We start from the raw sequence: 14393 nt of genomic DNA, 5'->3' as shown, positions 1-14393 counted from the left end.
CCGTCCGATGACCGTCTTAAGTCGTGTCGCCATCGTCTTGGCCAGGATCTGGTAGTCCACGTTGAGCAGAGTGATGGGACGCCAATTCCTCAGGTCGCACCTCTCTCCCTTCCGCTTGTACAGGATCATGACCATTCCTTCCCTCAAAGATGGAGGCATTCTACCTTCCACCACCATCTCCTTGTACAGGTCCAACAGGTCCGGACAGATGAGGTCTCCCAGCGCTACATAGAGCTCCGCTGGAAGACCATCACTGCCCGGGGTCCTGCCGGTCCTAAAGGATTTAGCGGCAGAGAGCAATTCGCCCACCATCAGAGGTTTGTCCAAGGCTGCCGTGCCTGCAGGATCAAGATGGTTAGTGATACCTGACAGGAACTTATCAGCAGCGTCGGGGTCGGTAGTCTTGTGGGAGTAGAGTTCGCTGTAGAAGTCGCTGACGACCCTCATCACGTCCTCCTTCCCACGTCGCATGTTTCCGCTCTCGTCTCGCAGCTCGTTCAGGGGCGTGTGACCGGCATGAAGTTTCCTGAAAAAGAATGAGTTACATTTCTCACCCTTCTCCAGATTCTCCACTTTGGAACGGAAGACGATTCGCTTGGACTCCTCCTCAAAGTGCCTTTTCAGGCTCTTCTTGGTCTCCTCCAGCTCCTCCCTCACGTCCCAGCCGCAGTGAAGAAGGTCCTGCAGCGACCGCAGCTCGCGCTGCAGCCCTCTGAAGTCCCTCCTCTTCTCACACGCCTGTTGTCGACCCTTGGCCTGAAAGAAACAGCGAAACTCAAGTTTAACATATTCCCACCAATCAGAGACTGTTTGGAAGCTACCCTTGTAGGACTGCCACATTGCGTAGGCTGCTCTCAGCTCCTCCACGACTTCATCCTGAGCCAGCAGAGCACAATTCAGCTTCCAGGAGCCGGGGCCGGACGGAAAACCGTCGCCGAGGACACCTTGTAAGTGAATGGCTCTGTGGTCGGAGAAGAAGCAGGGGACCATCGAGTGCCTACTCTGCCTGACTGCCCGAGAGGTGAACACAAAGTCAATCCTGGAGCGGAGTGAGCCATCGGGTCGACTCCACGAATAGTTCGTGGAGCCTCTCCCCATGGAGCCCACCACGTCCTGAAGAGAGGCCTCGGTTACCATCTCGATGAGCAGCTTGGACGTGATGTCCAACTTGGCAGATGTGCCAGAACTACGACCATCCTCCTCGATGGGGCAGTTGAAATCCCCGGCCATCACTAAGGTCCTGGTGGTGGCAAGCTGAAGCCGCAGGGTCTGGAAAAGCTCCAAACGCTCATTCTTCAGTGGGGACGCATACACGTTGATGAACCTGACAGGTTCTCCTGCCCAGTTGCCATCTACAACAAGAGCCCTGCCGCAGATGAGCTCCTGGACGGACTCAAGCGTGAATGCGCCCCCCCTGATCAGAATTGCGACCCCCGCAGACTTGCAGTCACCCCCACCGGACCAGTAGGATGGACCGTGGGACCACTCCCTGGCCAGATGTTTGAAGGACCTAGAGGAGGGAAGGGAACATTCCTGCAACATATAAACATCACACAACTGGGAAGTAAGGAAGGCATAAATAGTCTGACGTCTGAACTTGTCCTTGATGCTCCTGACATTAATGGAAAATAACTTAATATTAGCCATCATGTAGGGAAAAAAGAAAAAGTTAGCGCAGGCAATACACCTTAGTTACCACTCCGGTCGGGTGGTCCCTCGTCGGTGTTGACTGCTGGTGACGGGATCACCAGCAGGCCCTCTTCCTCCATCTGGTCAAGCAGCGCGGCCTCGATCTCGGCGACCACCAGTTCCTCCTCTTCTGGCTCGGCCACCAGGGTCTCAACCATGTGCTCCATCTCTTCTGGCTCAGGGAGGGTATCCTCCTTTTCGCCTACGAAATCCAGAATCTTCTTTTTGGAGGATTCAGTAGCAGGGCTGTCCTCCACCTTCCTCTTTCCCCGGGTTGGAACTGGGGAGACAAGAAGGGGAAAATCCTCCTCGGAATAGATAGCGGCGGGTGGAGGAAAGGTTAATTCCACCGCTACCATGGTCTGGGGAGGGAGAGTGGCTGCCGGGGCAGGAGAAAGGACACCTGCTGAGGAGTAGGGGAAGGAGGAAGAGGAAGTGGAATCCTCAGCAGGGGTGGCCGGGGTGGGGGGGGATTGGACGGGGGTGGCAGGGGGAGGGATCGAGAGAGGGGTGACAGAACTCTTACCCTCCTTTGACTTTTTCTTCTGCTTCGGAGCTGTTGGGACCGTCGCTGGGGCTCTGGCCACCGACTCCTTGACCGCTTTGGCCTTGGTCGTCTCGGCCTTGGCCGCTGGGGCCTTGGTCGTCGCGTCCTTGACCTTCACAGGCCTGGTCATCGGGGCCTTGTCCTCCGGAGCTGGGGTCGTCGCAACCACCGATGCCCAGGATCTCTCACGCTTGGGGCAATCCTTGTATAGATGAGCCGCCAGCCCACACAGGTTGCAGGACGTCTTCTTCGGGCAGTCCTTCGTGTCCCGTCACTCGACAAATCCTGCAGGCATCCTCCTTGCAGTCCTTCATCTCGTGGCCGTTCTTGCCGCATCTCCTGCAGTTCCGCGGCATGTCCGGGTAATAGATGAGGCCGTAGGAGTTGCCCAGGGAGAATGTCGGGGGCAGGTGCCGAAGTCCGTCTGAGTACGCCAGGTCCCTGTGAAGTCTAACGGTCACCGACCACTTACCTGTCCAGAAGCCGAGTCCATTCAGGATGTGAGAGGGTTCCTTCACAACCAAACAGAAGCATCTCAGGAAGGTACAGATGTCTTGGCCTGGGGTGTGCGGGTTGCGCATGGAGACCGTGATCCTCCTTTCGTCCCTCTGGATAGGGCAGCTACCTGTAAAGGCAGAGAAAGAATTATCCGGTCCTTTTGCGCTTACCATTTCCCAGAACCTCCTGCAGGTGTTCACAGTGGCGAAGGTGACGAAGAAGATCCCCGTCAAGAAGGTCTGGATGCTGAGGGTGTCCGACCTGGAGAAGCCTCGATCCAGCAGCATCTTCTGGCAGAACACGTCCGAGGACATGTCCGGCACCCTCCCATCCACTTCCTTCAGCTTCAGGGCCACCGTCTGCCGCATCCATGGCTCCAGGGCTGGAGCTTCGTGGCGGGGCTTCTGGTTTCCCTTCTGCTGGCCAGTCGTGGAGGCAGAGTCCTTGGGGTCAGAATCGGCTCCTGGCTGTGCCCTCCTGGCTGTCCCCTGCTCCAGGCTCTTCTTTTCAGCCTTCCTCGCAGCGCTTGCCATGGCTTTCCTCCTGCAGTTACTTCTTGGAGCTGGATCTGGAACTCTTCCCGGAATGGGTGGAGCTATGCAGATTCTTCTCCCGTCGTGTTCTGGACAAATTCCCCGAAAGGTCTTTGTCTCGATGATTTTCTTCCTCGAAGATTCCACAGGACAGCCCGATTCTTCTCCGAGGCTTCGTCTTCTTCTGGATTCTTTAGAGCTTCTTCCTCCCACCGATATCCGCCTTCCTTCTCCGATGTCAGCTGGGCTCCGAAGCTCTTCTCCTTCCGAGTTCGATCGCTCTCGTCAAGTGTAGATCGTAGCTCTTGTGTTCTTAAAAGAACAGATACTACACTTGATCTTAGCCAAAAGGCCGAGAAGCGATAACCAGAATTGGTTTCCGACTACGGTGCCACCCAAGGATTCTGAAAAGTCCATTTGTGGAGATGGCCACCTGGACTTCCGTTAAGAAGACATGCTGTCAACCTCTAGATCCCTCACATGCCTGCACTTTTTGGCTTGCTGCTGCTGCAATCCACGCGTTTTAGATCTGCATAACTCCACCTCTTTTAGCACAGTACCCTCAACCCCCGGCTGTTCCCACCCGCCTCAACACCGTTGGAAGGGAGGAGAACCAATTAAGGCGGGGGGGGGGGGGGTGGAACGAGCAGCTGTCTACCCTTAGCAGGAGGGTTGCTGATTAATTACCTCTCCTGCTGCTGCTGCTGCTGGCTGTCCAGCAGCAGACTGAAGGTGGCTGCTGCTGTGCGCAGGTATATAAAGGCTCAGAGCCTATTATGACACGCGCAGCCAGCGTTCCATTGCCACATTCCGTCTACTGCAGGCGGGATACCTGGATGGCTGAATGTCACTGAGAAGCTCACAGAGACCGCCATAAGCAACAGTTTAAAAGAATGCCACAGACTAATCAACCAAACTTTTTGGGTTGGTTTCTCTTTTATAGTCTGCAGGCATTAAATGAAAGAAGTCAGTGTTCCAGCAGAGGGAGACAACGTTTCAGAAAAGGCATTGTAGCAAACCAAAAAAGAAATTTTAAGCGCAGCAGAGTAACCAGCTCACATACCTGTTAGCTCAGGTGAGTTTAAAAGGCTGCTGTTGATAACAAGGGCATTTGCTAAATAGATGGTGTGTGTGCAACAATATACTGAAAGGTCAATTATATTGTGCAGCTTATCTCACCACCTGTAGTTATTTAGGTGAAAGCTCCAAAATGCTTGCCTAATATGTCTGTTTATCCAAAAGGAAGTATAGAGGGAGAGCTAGATAGATAGCATTGCATTACATTACATTACATGGCAATGCAATGCACAGTTGCTGAAGTTGAACCAAAATGAGCTTGTCATCTGGCTTCTGCAACTTTTAACATGAAAAATCCAATGAGGAGAAGAAAAGCAAAGCCAAAGAGTCCATCCCAAAATCCGACAAACAAGCAAAATGAACAAAAAGCATTTAATTCAATTCTTTCTGATTTTAGAAACTGCATTAAAGAAGGGGTGCACCGGTCCTGGAGATACTGCAATACCAGGTCAATGCGTGGAGTGGACAGAGCAAGCTCTTTTTCCATCTCCCTGTTCTAAAAATCCATTTAATATATGGTCCCCAGATAGGGGACGTATCAGATATTAAACTGATAAGAACAGATACTACACTTGATCTTAGCCAAAAGGCCGAGAAGCGATAACCAGAATTGGTTTCCGACTACGGTGCCACCCAAGGATTCTGAAAAGTCCATTTGTGGAGATGGCCACCTGGACTCCCGTTAAGAAGACATGCTGTCAACCTCTAGATCCCTCACATGCCTGCACTTTTCGGCTTGCTGCTGCTGCAATCCACGCGTTTTAGATCTGCATAACTCCACCTCTTTTAGCACAGTACCCTCAACCCCCGGCTGTTCCCACCCGCCTCAACACCGTTGGAAGGGAGGAGAACCAATTAAGGCGGGGGGGGGGGGGGTGGAACGAGCAGCTGTCTACCCTTAGCAGGAGGGTTGCTGATTAATTACCTCTCCTGCTGCTGCTGCTGCTGGCTGTCCAGCAGCAGACTGAAGGTGGCTGCTGCTGTGCGCAGGTATATAAAGGCTCAGAGCCTATTATGACACGCGCAGCCAGCGTTCCATTGCCACATTCCGTCTACTGCAGGCGGGATACCTGGATGGCTGAATGTCACTGAGAAGCTCACAGAGACCGCCATAAGCAACAGTTTAAAAGAATGCCACAGACTAATCAACCAAACTTTTTGGGTTGGTTTCTCTTTTATAGTCTGCAGGCATTAAATGAAAGAAGTCAGTGTTCCAGCAGAGGGAGACAACGTTTCAGAAAAGGCATTGTAGCAAACCAAAAAAGAAATTTTAAGCGCAGCAGAGTAACCAGCTCACATACCTGTTAGCTCAGGTGAGTTTAAAAGGCTGCTGTTGATAACAAGGGCATTTGCTAAATAGATGGTGTGTGTGCAACAATATACTGAAAGGTCAATTATATTGTGCAGCTTATCTCACCACCTGTAGTTATTTAGGTGAAAGCTCCAAAATGCTTGCCTAATATGTCTGTTTATCCAAAAGGAAGTATAGAGGGAGAGCTAGATAGATAGCATTGCATTACATTACATTACATGGCAATGCAATGCACAGTTGCTGAAGTTGAACCAAAATGAGCTTGTCATCTGGCTTCTGCAACTTTTAACATGAAAAATCCAATGAGGAGAAGAAAAGCAAAGCCAAAGAGTCCATCCCAAAATCCGACAAACAAGCAAAATGAACAAAAAGCATTGAATTCAATTCTTTCTGATTTTAGAAACTGCATTAAAGAAGGGGTGCACCGGTCCTGGAGATACTGCAATACCAGGTCAATGCGTGGAGTGGACAGAGCAAGCTCTTTTTCCATCTCCCTGTTCTAAAAATCCATTTAATATATGGTCCCCAGATAGGGGACGTATCAGATATTAAACTGATAAGAACAGATACTACACTTGATCTTAGCCAAAAGGCCGAGAAGCGATAACCAGAATTGGTTTCCGACTACGGTGCCACCCAAGGATTCTGAAAAGTCCATTTGTGGAGATGGCCACCTGGACTCCCGTTAAGAAGACATGCTGTCAACCTCTAGATCCCTCACATGCCTGCACTTTTCGGCTTGCTGCTGCTGCAATCCACGCGTTTTAGATCTGCATAACTCCACCTGTTTTAGCACAGTACCCTTAACCCCCGGCTGTTCCCACCCGCCTCAACACCGTTGGAAGGGAGGAGAACCAATTAAGGCGGGGGGGGGGGGGGGGGTGGAACGAGCAGCTGTCTACCCTTAGCAGGAGGGTTGCTGATTAATTACCTCTCCTGCTGCTGCTGCTGCTCGCTGTCCAGCAGCAGACTGAAGGTGGCTGCTGCTGTGCGCAGGTATATAAAGGCTCAGAGCCTATTATGACACGCGCAGCCAGCGTTCCATTGCCACATTCCGTCTACTGCAGGCGGGATACCTGGATGGCTGAATGTCACTGAGAAGCTCACAGAGACCGCCATAAGCAACAGTTTAAAAGAATGCCACAGACTAATCAACCAAACTTTTTGGGTTGGTTTCTCTTTTATAGTCTGCAGGCATTAAATGAAAGAAGTCAGTGTTCCAGCAGAGGGAGACAACGTTTCAGAAAAGGCATTGTAGCAAACCAAAAAAGAAATTTTAAGCGCAGCAGAGTAACCAGCTCACATACCTGTTAGCTCAGGTGAGTTTAAAAGGCTGCTGTTGATAACAAGGGCATTTGCTAAATAGATGGTGTGTGTGCAACAATATACTGAAAGGTCAATTATATTGTGCAGCTTATCTCACCACCTGTAGTTATTTAGGTGAAAGCTCCAAAATGCTTGCCTAATATGTCTGTTTATCCAAAAGGAAGTATAGAGGGAGAGCTAGATAGATAGCATTGCATTACATTACATTACATGGCAATGCAATGCACAGTTGCTGAAGTTGAACCAAAATGAGCTTGTCATCTGGCTTCTGCAACTTTTAACATGAAAAATCCAATGAGGAGAAGAAAAGCAAAGCCAAACAGTCCATCCCAAAATCCGACAAACAAGCAAAATGAACAAAAAGCATTGAATTCAATTCTTTCTGATTTTAGAAACTGCATTAAAGAAGGGGTGCACCGGTCCTGGAGATACTGCAATACCAGGTCAATGCGTGGAGTGGACAGAGCAAGCTCTTTTTCCATCTCCCTGTTCTAAAAATCCATTTAATATATGGTCCCCAGATAGGGGACGTATCAGATATTAAACTGATAAGAACAGATACTACACTTGATCTTAGCCAAAAGGCCGAGAAGCGATAACCAGAATTGGTTTCCGACTACGGTGCCACCCAAGGATTCTGAAAAGTCCATTTGTGGAGATGGCCACCTGGACTCCCGTTAAGAAGACATGCTGTCAACCTCTAGATCCCTCACATGCCTGCACTTTTCAGCTTGCTGCTGCTGCAATCCACGCGTTTTAGATCTGCATAACTCCACCTCTTTTAGCACAGTACCCTCAACCCCCGGCTGTTCCCACCCGCCTCAACACCGTTGGAAGGGAGGAGAAATAATTAAGGCGGGGGGGGGGTGGAACGAGCAGCTGTCTACCCTTAGCAGGAGGGTTGCTGATTAATTACCTCTCCTGCTGCTGCTGCTGCTGGCTGTCCAGCAGCAGACTGAAGGTGGCTGCTGCTGTGCGCAGGTATATAAAGGCTCAGAGCCTATTATGACACGCGCAGCCAGCGTTCCATTGCCACATTCCGTCTACTGCAGGCGGGATACCTGGATGGCTGAATGTCACTGAGAAGCTCACAGAGACCGCCATAAGCAACAGTTTAAAAGAATGCCACAGACTAATCAACCAAACTTTTTGGGTTGGTTTCTCTTTTATAGTCTGCAGGCATTAAATGAAAGAATTCAGTGTTCCAGCAGAGGGAGACAACGTTTCAGAAAAGGCATTGTAGCAAACCAAAAAAGAAATTTTAAGCGCAGCAGAGTAACCAGCTCACATACCTGTTAGCTCAGGTGAGTTTAAAAGGCTGCTGTTGATAACAAGGGCATTTGCTAAATAGATGGTGTGTGTGCAACAATATACTGAAAGGTCAATTATATTGTGCAGCTTATCTCACCACCTGTAGTTATTTAGGTGAAAGCTCCAAAATGCTTGCCTAATATGTCTGTTTATCCAAAAGGAAGTATAGAGGGAGAGCTAGATAGATAGCATTGCATTACATTACATTACATGGCAATGCAATGCACAGTTGCTGAAGTTGAACCAAAATGAGCTTGTCATCTGGCTTCTGCAACTTTTAACATGAAAAATCCAATGAGGAGAAGAAAAGCAAAGCCAAAGAGTCCATCCCAAAATCCGACAAACAAGCAAAATGAACAAAAAGCATTGAATTCAATTCTTTCTGATTTTAGAAACTGCATTAAAGAAGGGGTGCACCGGTCCTGGAGATACTGCAATACCAGGTCAATGCGTGGAGTGGACAGAGCAAGCTCTTTTTCCATCTCCCTGTTCTAAAAATCCATTTAATATATGGTCCCCAGATAGGGGACGTATCAGATATTAAACTGATAAGAACAGATACTACACTTGATCTTAGCCAAAAGGCCGAGAAGCGATAACCAGAATTGGTTTCCGACTACGGTGCCACCCAAGGATTCTGAAAAGTCCATTTGTGGAGATGGCCACCTGGACTCCCGTTAAGAAGACATGCTGTCAACCTCTAGATCCCTCACATGCCTGCACTTTTCGGCTTGCTGCTGCTGCAATCCACGCGTTTTAGATCTGCATAACTCCACCTCTTTTAGCACAGTACCCTCAACCCCCGGCTGTTCCCACCCGCCTCAACACCGTTGGAAGGGAGGAGAACCAATTAAGGCGGGGGGGGGGGGTGGAACGAGCAGCTGTCTACCCTTAGCAGGAGGGTTGCTGATTAATTACCTCTCCTGCTGCTGCTGCTGCTGGCTGTCCAGCAGCAGACTGAAGGTGGCTGCTGCTGTGCGCAGGTATATAAAGGCTCAGAGCCTATTATGACACGCGCAGCCAGCGTTCCATTGCCACATTCCGTCTACTGCAGGCGGGATACCTGGATGGCTGAATGTCACTGAGAAGCTCACAGAGACCGCCATAAGCAACAGTTTAAAAGAATGCCACAGACTAATCAACCAAACTTTTTGGGTTGGTTTCTCTTTTATAGTCTGCAGGCATTAAATGAAAGAAGTCAGTGTTCCAGCAGAGGGAGACAACGTTTCAGAAAAGGCATTGTAGCAAACCAAAAAAGAAATTTTAAGCGCAGCAGAGTAACCAGCTCACATACCTGTTAGCTCAGGTGAGTTTAAAAGGCTGCTGTTGATAACAAGGGCATTTGCTAAATAGATGGTGTGTGTGCAACAATATACTGAAAGGTCAATTATATTGTGCAGCTTATCTCACCACCTGTAGTTATTTAGGTGAAAGCTCCAAAATGCTTGCCTAATATGTCTGTTTATCCAAAAGGAAGTATAGAGGGAGAGCTAGATAGATAGCATTGCATTACATTACATTACATGGCAATGCAATGCACAGTTGCTGAAGTTGAACCAAAATGAGCTTGTCATCTGGCTTCTGCAACTTTTAACATGAAAAATCCAATGAGGAGAAGAAAAGCAAAGCCAAAGAGTCCATCCCAAAATCCGACAAACAAGCAAAATGAACAAAAAGCATTGAATTCAATTCTTTCTGATTTTAGAAACTGCATTAAAGAAGGGGTGCACCGGTCCTGGAGATACTGCAATACCAGGTCAATGCGTGGAGTGGACAGAGCAAGCTCTTTTTCCATCTCCCTGTTCTAAAAATCCATTTAATATATGGTCCCCAGATAGGGGACGTATCAGATATTAAACTGATAAGAACAGATACTACACTTGATCTTAGCCAAAAGGCCGAGAAGCGATAACCAGAATTGGTTTCCGACTACGGTGCCACCCAAGGATTCTGAAAAGTCCATTTGTGGAGATGGCCACCTGGACTCCCGTTAAGAAGACATGCTGTCAACCTCTAGATCCCTCACATGCCTGCACTTTTCGGCTTGCTGCTGCTGCAATCCACGCGTTTTAGATCTGCATAACTCCACCTCTTTTAGCACAGTACCCTCAACCCCCGGCTGTTCCCACCCGCCTCAACACCGTTGGAAGGGAGGAGAACCAATTAAGGCGGGGGGGGGGTGGAACGAGCAGCTGTCTACCCTTAGCAGGAGGGTTGCTGATTAATTACCTCTCCTGCTGCTGCTGCTGCTGGCTGTCCAGCAGCAGACTGAAGGTGGCTGCTGCTGTGCGCAGGTATATAAAGGCTCAGAGCCTATTATGACACGCGCAGCCAGCGTTCCATTGCCACATTCCGTCTACTGCAGGCGGGATACTTGGATGGCTGAATGTCACTGAGAAGCTCACAGAGACCGCCATAAGCAACAGTTTAAAAGAATGCCACAGACTAATCAACCAAACTTTTTGGGTTGGTTTCTCTTTTATAGTCTGCAGGCATTAAATGAAAGAAGTCAGTGTTCCAGCAGAGGGAGACAACGTTTCAGAAAAGGCATTGTAGCAAACCAAAAAAGAAATTTTAAGCGCAGCAGAGTAACCAGCTCACATACCTGTTAGCTCAGGTGAGTTTAAAAGGCTGCTGTTGATAACAAGGGCATTTGCTAAATAGATGGTGTGTGTGCAACAATATACTGAAAGGTCAATTATATTGTGCAGCTTATCTCACCACCTGTAGTTATTTAGGTGAAAGCTCCAAAATGCTTGCCTAATATGTCTGTTTATCCAAAAGGAAGTATAGAGGGAGAGCTAGATAGATAGCATTGCATTACATTACATTACATGGCAATGCAATGCACAGTTGCTGAAGTTGAACCAAAATGAGCTTGTCATCTGGCTTCTGCAACTTTTAACATGAAAAATCCAATGAGGAGAAGAAAAGCAAAGCCAAAGAGTCCATCCCAAAATCCGACAAACAAGCAAAATGAACAAAAAGCATTGAATTCAATTCTTTCTGATTTTAGAAACTGCATTAAAGAAGGGGTGCACCGGTCCTGGAGATACTGCAATACCAGGTCAATGCGTGGAGTGGACAGAGCAAGCTCTTTTTCCATCTCCCTGTTCTAAAAATCCATTTAATATATGGTCCCCAGATAGGGGACGTATCAGATATTAAACTGATAAGAACAGATACTACACTTGATCTTAGCCAAAAGGCCGAGAAGCGATAACCAGAATTGGTTTCCGACTACGGTGCCACCGAAGGATTCTGAAAAGTCCATTTGTGGAGATGGCCACCTGGACTCCCGTTAAGAAGACATGCTGTCAACCTCTAGATCCCTCACATGCCTGCACTTTTCGGCTTGCTGCTGCTGCAATCCACGCGTTTTAGATCTGCATAACTCCACCTCTTTTAGCACAGTACCCTCAACCCCCGGCTGTTCCCACCCGCCTCAACACCGTTGGAAGGGAGGAGAACCAATTAAGGCGGGGGGGGGGTGGAACGAGCAGCTGTCTACCCTTAGCAGGAGGGTTGCTGATTAATTACCTCTCCTGCTGCTGCTGCTGCTGGCTGTCCAGCAGCAGACTGAAGGTGGCTGCTGCTGTGCGCAGGTATATAAAGGCTCAGAGCCTATTATGACACGCGCAGCCAGCGTTCCATTGCCACATTCCGTCTACTGCAGGCGGGATACCTGGATGGCTGAATGTCACTGAGAAGCTCACAGAGACCGCCATAAGCAACAGTTTAAAAGAATGCCACAGACTAATCAACCAAACTTTTTGGGTTGGTTTCTCTTTTATAGTCTGCAGGCATTAAATGAAAGAAGTCAGTGTTCCAGCAGAGGGAGACAACGTTTCAGAAAAGGCATTGTAGCAAACCAAAAAAGAAATTTTAAGCGCAGCAGAGTAACCAGCTCACATACCTGTTAGCTCAGGTGAGTTTAAAAGGCTGCTGTTGATAACAAGGGCATTTGCTAAATAGATGGTGTGTGTGCAACAATATACTGAAAGGTCAATTATATTGTGCAGCTTATCTCACCACCTGTAGTTATTTAGGTGAAAGCTCCAAAATGCTTGCCTAATATGTCTGTTTATCCAAAAGGAAGTATAGAGGGAGAGCTAGATAGATAGCATTGCATTACATTACATTACATGGCAATGCAATGCACAGTTGCTGAAGTTGAACCAAAATGAGCTTGTCATCTGGCTTCTGCAACTTTTAACATGAAAAATCCAATGAGGAGAAGAAAAGCAAAGCCAAAGAGTCCATCCCAAAATCCGACAAACAAGCAAAATGAACAAAAAGCATTGAATTCAATTCTTTCTGATTTTAGAAACTGCATTAAAGAAGGGGTGCACCGGTCCTGGAGATACTGCAATACCAGGTCAATGCGTGGAGTGGACAGAGCAAGCTCTTTTTCCATCTCCCTGTTCTAAAAATCCATTTAATATATGGTCCCCAGATAGGGGACGTATCAGATATTAAACTGATAAGAACAGATACTACACTTGATCTTAGCCAAAAGGCCGAGAAGCGATAACCAGAATTGGTTTCCGACTACGGTGCCACCCAAGGATTCTGAAAAGTCCATTTGTGGAGATGGCCACCTGGACTCCCGTTAAGAAGACATGCTGTCAACCTCTAGATCCCTCACATGCCTGCACTTTTCGGCTTGCTGCTGCTGCAATCCACGCGTTTTAGATCTGCATAACTCCACCTCTTTTAGCACAGTACCCTCAACCCCCGGCTGTTCCCACCCGCCTCAACACCGTTGGAAGGGAGGAGAACCAATTAAGGCGGGGGGGGGGTGGAACGAGCAGCTGTCTACCCTTAGCAGGAGGGTTGCTGATTAATTACCTCTCCTGCTGCTGCTGCTGCTGGCTGTCCAGCAGCAGACTGAAGGTGGCTGCTGCTGTGCGCAGGTATATAAAGGCTCAGAGCCTATTATGACACGCGCAGCCAGCGTTCCATTGCCACATTCCGTCTACTGCAGGCGGGATACCTGGATGGCTGAATGTCACTGAGAAGCTCACAGAGACCGCCATAAGCAACAGTTTAAAAGAATGCCACAGACTAATCAACCAAACTTTTTGGGTTGGTTTCTCTTTTATAGTCTGCAGGCATTAAATGAAAGAAGTCAGTGTTCCAGCAGAGGGAGACAACGTTTCAGAAAAGGCATTGTAGCAAACCAAAAAAGAAATTTTAAGCGCAGCAGAGTAACCAGCTCACATACCTGTTAGCTCAGGTGAGTTTAAAAGGCTGCTGTTGATAACAAGGGCATTTGCTAAATAGATGGTGTGTGTGCAACAATATACTGAAAGGTCAATTATATTGTGCAGCTTATCTCACCACCTGTAGTTATTTAGGTGAAAGCTCCAAAATGCTTGCCTAATATGTCTGTTTATCCAAAAGGAAGTATAGAGGGAGAGCTAGATAGATAGCATTGCATTACATTACATTACATGGCAATGCAATGCACAGTTGCTGAAGTTGAACCAAAATGAGCTTGTCATCTGGCTTCTGCAACTTTTAACATGAAAAATCCAATGAGGAGAAGAAAAGCAAAGCCAAAGAGTCCATCCCAAAATCCGACAAACAAGCAAAATGAACAAAAAGCATTGAATTCAATTCTTTCTGATTTTAGAAACTGCATTAAAGAAGGGGTGCACCGGTCCTGGAGATACTGCAATACCAGGTCAATGCGTGGAGTGGACAGAGCAAGCTCTTTTTCCATCTCCCTGTTCTAAAAATCCATTTAATATATGGTCCCCAGATAGGGGACGTATCAGATATTAAACTGATAAGAACAGATTTTTTTGACTTGGAATGTACCCAAACATAGGCACACCCGTTTATTGGATAAAACTTAATTACAATACATTAGATATGAACATAAAATCATTACATTTTAAAATACATTCGTACATAAATTGATTTCAGTTCAATAAGGCAATAAAATTACATTAAAATACAGACAATGTGTTTAGATTGCTGTGTTCCATTCTTTTACCAGCCATTGTTTTGATAAAATTACATTTCTCTTTTTATCCAATAAATAATACATATACATTTCACTGAAAGCCAACTCTAAAACATCTTTCACAGA

General features: G+C 47.6%; 7 non-coding genes and 2 pseudogenes across 7 annotated transcripts; all 9 read right to left on the bottom strand.

The window, feature by feature from the left end:
• Nucleotides 1-3553: 3553 nt before the first annotated feature.
• On the bottom strand, nt 3554-3631 carry LOC141205492 (U2 spliceosomal RNA; annotated as a pseudogene).
• Nucleotides 3632-4755: 1124 nt separating this feature from the next.
• Nucleotides 4756-4946, bottom strand: LOC141205042 (U2 spliceosomal RNA). Its single transcript, XR_012275817.1, has one exon. It is a non-coding gene; the product is annotated as a U2 spliceosomal RNA (small nuclear RNA).
• A 1124-nt stretch (nt 4947-6070) lies between these two features.
• LOC141205041 (U2 spliceosomal RNA) lies at nt 6071-6261 on the bottom strand. The gene has a single exon (XR_012275816.1). It is a non-coding gene; the product is annotated as a U2 spliceosomal RNA (small nuclear RNA).
• Nucleotides 6262-7388: 1127 nt separating this feature from the next.
• On the bottom strand, nt 7389-7579 carry LOC141205040 (U2 spliceosomal RNA). The gene has a single exon (XR_012275815.1). It is a non-coding gene; the product is annotated as a U2 spliceosomal RNA (small nuclear RNA).
• Nucleotides 7580-8699: 1120 nt separating this feature from the next.
• On the bottom strand, nt 8700-8890 carry LOC141205039 (U2 spliceosomal RNA). The gene has a single exon (XR_012275814.1). It is a non-coding gene; the product is annotated as a U2 spliceosomal RNA (small nuclear RNA).
• Nucleotides 8891-10012: 1122 nt separating this feature from the next.
• Nucleotides 10013-10203, bottom strand: LOC141205038 (U2 spliceosomal RNA). Its single transcript, XR_012275813.1, has one exon. It is a non-coding gene; the product is annotated as a U2 spliceosomal RNA (small nuclear RNA).
• Nucleotides 10204-11323: 1120 nt separating this feature from the next.
• LOC141205037 (U2 spliceosomal RNA) lies at nt 11324-11514 on the bottom strand. The gene has a single exon (XR_012275812.1). It is a non-coding gene; the product is annotated as a U2 spliceosomal RNA (small nuclear RNA).
• Nucleotides 11515-12634: 1120 nt separating this feature from the next.
• On the bottom strand, nt 12635-12825 carry LOC141205036 (U2 spliceosomal RNA). Its single transcript, XR_012275811.1, has one exon. It is a non-coding gene; the product is annotated as a U2 spliceosomal RNA (small nuclear RNA).
• Nucleotides 12826-13945: 1120 nt separating this feature from the next.
• On the bottom strand, nt 13946-14115 carry LOC141205460 (U2 spliceosomal RNA; annotated as a pseudogene).
• Between the last annotated feature and the right edge of the window lie 278 nt (nt 14116-14393).

Source organism: Phyllobates terribilis, unplaced genomic scaffold (genome assembly GCF_046119375.1).
Source record: "Phyllobates terribilis strain yellow unplaced genomic scaffold, ASM4611937v1 Scaffold_138__1_contigs__length_4804227, whole genome shotgun sequence".
NCBI classification, from domain to species: Eukaryota; Metazoa; Chordata; class Amphibia; order Anura; family Dendrobatidae; genus Phyllobates; species Phyllobates terribilis.
This window is presented reverse-complemented; position numbering and strand designations above follow the sequence as displayed.